Genomic DNA, 4,131 nt, shown 5'->3' with positions numbered 1-4,131 from the left:
AAAAGCGAAAACGAAAGTTGAAAAAGAAGTCTATAAACTAATTTTGAACTCAGCGTTCGGTAAAATGTGCAAGAGCGTACGAAACAGAAGTCGATGTGACATTGTAACCAACCCCAAAGATTATGCTCGAATCATTGCGGATCCAAACTTCACAACGTTCACAATCATAGACTTTAATATGGTGCTCCTACACCGTAAGAAAAGAAACATTGTTTTAAATAAAAATATTGCAGGCGGAAGTGCAATAACTGAAATATCTAAGAAACTCATGTTGTCATTTTATTATAATGTTTGCAAGGTACAGTGGCCGATTGAGGGACAAGTTCAAGTGTATTACAGGGACACTGATTCACTCCTGTTAAGAGTCAAAACTGAAAATTTATTGAATGATTTGGAAAATGGCGAGCAAATTAGCTCACGAATGAAGTACACTAATTTGGACGAAGCCTGCTTCCCAGAACAATTGACACACCAGGCTCCAAATAAATTTGGATTGCTAATATCTGAAACGGGTAGCGAACTGATATCCAGCTGTGTGTTTCCTGGGCCAAAAGTATACTGGGTTAAAACGCAACACAAGGGTAACAAAAACGTGCGTACGGGGATAACAACACACTTTTTAAAACCTAAATTTTGACATTTCTGTCCATAACGACTGTTTGGAACTTAGTTTAGTTCGAAGAGTGAAAGTAAAGGCAATTCACTGTTTAAAATGTAAAAACTACACAGATAGAGTTGAGGAAATCCCCATTTCGGCCACATCGAACAAAGTCTATGTATTTGAGGATGGTGTGTAGGTACTACCACACGGTCATTATTTAATTTCAGACCGAGTTGAATGTGTAGAGTACAGAAAACAACTCGGTCTAGAAAAATTAACTTAAATTCATTTAAAAATAGTACAAATTGGGTGGGAGGGTTTTTTGGATAATGGGTGTTTTTTTTAATTTTTTTTTCAATGTGTGTGCAAACAATTTTCAATGTGTGTGCAAGGCAGATAAATTTCCATTATTTAATGCCCTGGCCCACCGCAGCGGGCCCCCGCTTCCCAGGCCCACCGCAGCGGGCACCCGCGGCACTTCCCTTCCCGCCACAGTGGGCCCCGCGGCCGCCGCAGCGGCCATCCCCGAAGGGGACCCCATTTAAAATGCTGTAAATAAAAATGATATTATTTTAAGTGCATTATTATGATAAATGTTGTATTTTTCATAAATAAATAAACAAAGAAAAATAAAGTGTATTTATTAAAGTGTTTTTTCTAGTGCCTATGTAAATGTTGTATTTTTTTATAAATAAATTTAAAAAGTGTTCAATGTAGTATTTTTTAAGTGTTGTTACTTTTATGTGTGTATAATAAAAGAAAATTTGATTCTTTATTCGTCTTCTCATTATTCTTGAACGGACTAGTAGTATTAGGGAAATTATTTAGTCATTAGACAGTTATAGTCTACAGTTAGTTGTCTAGGTGAACTGTTGAAGGGAACATGTATCAATTTCAAACACCATTCAGATCGTTTCTGTGTGGGCCGTCAATGTCAGGCAAAACAAAACTCTTAACTAAAATAATTAAAAATTGCGATAAAATGTTTGTGGAAAAGCCGAAAAAAACCTACTACTGTTACAGTATTTGGCAGGAGTCATACGATAAAATTAAAGCAATTGCCACGACGGGATTGGTGCAGATACAATTCATTCATGGACTTGATGTTTTCACCATTATTGAGCCAAACTCTTGGCTGATTATTGACGATCTGACTGAATCTAATGAACAATGGTCCAAGGAAATGCTACAACTGTTCACTGTTCGCTCTCATCATGAACAGATTTCCATTAATCTGGTTCAACACTATCCCTTTTATTAGAGAAAATATATGCGAACACTTGCTTTGAACTGCACCTACTACTCGTATATCCCCTGGAAAGATGTTCATGATTCTAGCACGCTAATAACTCTCAATAAACAGTTATACCCCGGCGCCCCTGAATTTCTACTCTCAGCATACAATCAGGCAACTACTAAACCCTACGGCTATATCCTATTGGATCCTAATCAAACTACACCCGAGGATCTGCGTGTAGTCACAGATATTTTCGACGATGAAATTACAGTATATCTCCCCGTGAACACTAAAAAGACGTATTAGTTGCTACCATGACACTGAAGAAACTACATGAAAATAGACATCTGTTTTCAGTTTTAAGCACTTCAAAACCCTCGCTTAGGAAAGCCATACTCAAACATGGTATTGACAATGATTTCATTAATCTAATATCTGAACTTTATTTAAATTTGACCGAGGGTAATTTTCATGTGCCATAACTAGTTAAGCAGCAGGCAAAGCAACATCATTCCATTGTACGTACATTGGCCTCTAAAAAGAAAGGAAAGAATTTAAAAAGAAACGACTTCTTCAGGCGGGCGGTAGCTTTTTCACACTTTTACTGCCAATAATTGCAGGACTTGTAAACAGTTTTCTCTGAAGACAATGGCAAAACCCTATAAATTGACTCCAATAGCACTCGCTCTCTCACCCGTGGAACACTTTGAGGGCAATCTGAGTAAATTTATTGACAACGAGGATATTAAGGATGATAAACAACTATTTTTGCTTCAAGATGCACTTCGCTGAGTAGACAAACATAAGCCCTATCGTGTAATGACCAGTGGTATTGACCACAAACAAACCATCTCCTCGGGAGTCTGCTGGAGCACAATTAAAGAAGGAGTAATTGGATTCAATTTTATTTAAAATTGTAAATATAATATCCCACTATTATCGTGAAAAAATAGCACAACTCCTAACGTATCTCATGAAATATGGTCAAGATCATATTCAAGTTGATGAGAATGGGAAGGTGATTATAATTCACGAAGAGAGCTCTAATCTACTTTATTTAACTTATACTATGTTTACAAATCGTAAAGTATCATCGTAATTTGATGCTCATGTATACAACGTTCTAAATACATTAAACTTCTCAAAAAGTCTTATTACCAATAAAAAAATTCTAAAAAAAATAAAATGAGCATGCACCATCATCATCATCGACAACACAATTAAAATATAAAGAGGAAGAAGAAAGAAGAAGATTTTAAATCAACCTTCAAAAATTATAGCACACCTAGTGGAAACTTGAAAATAGTGGCGAGGAACAAGCAAAAACGTGTTATGTCACCATCACCCCAATCACCAGCCAAACCTAGCATACAAAGCAGTGTCGGACGTTACTATACGTCTTTACGTTCAAAATGGTTGAAGTTCTGAAAGGTGTTTATGAAAATATTGGTGAAGCAGGGAGTTTAAGTTCCCCCACCACTCTTTCCAAGGTCACTGGTGTTCACACTAAAAGTGTACAAGACTGTCTACAAAATGAATCAAGTTACACTTTGCCTAGAAATCATAGACTTCGTGCTAATCAATATCGAAAAACTAAAGCCTTTTTCCCATTGCATATAATGCAAGCAGATCTCCTAACTCTAGATGAGATTCAACAACGTCACAATACACCGTACAAGTACATTCTACTTGCAATCAGTGTTTATAATAGTTATGCATATGCAATTCCATTGCGGTCAAAGAGAGGCGTTGAAGTTGCTCAGACTATAGAAAGTATTCTCGAACAGGATTCATATAAAAAAATTCAAACGGATCGTGGTAGTGAATTTGTTAATCCCCATGTTGAGAGAGTACCTATGAACTATAGTACACTGCTCTATCATAGTCATATTCCTATTAAGGCTGCATTGGTCGAACGATTGATAAGAACTATTTGGCTTTTAATTTTAAGATGTTCTACATTGAAAAATGCCTGCTTTTATTCATGATTTAGATAAAATCATGTTGATTTATAATCAACGACCTCATCGATCATTTTCCGACTCAACCCAAACGGAAACTCATCATTCTGATCATGACACAATTGACACCTTTCTTAAACAGTAATTCAATGAAATGATTTTCAAGAAGAAAAATAAATTCAATGTTGGTGATACTGTTCGAATTAATAGAAAAACTAATGTTTTTGAAAAGGGGAATTACTTGTGGTCCATAGAACTTTTTAAAGTGGCAAAAATCCTAGACATTAAACCCATAGCTTACCGTTTGCACGATACCAAAGATGAAGAGATTC

This window comes from Artemia sp. Qi Xiang Cuo, chromosome 9, assembly GCF_049724085.1.
Source record: "Artemia sp. Qi Xiang Cuo chromosome 9, ASM4972408v1, whole genome shotgun sequence".
Taxonomy (NCBI): domain Eukaryota; kingdom Metazoa; phylum Arthropoda; class Branchiopoda; order Anostraca; family Artemiidae; genus Artemia; species Artemia sp. Qi Xiang Cuo.
Note: the sequence above shows the minus strand (reverse complement) of the source record.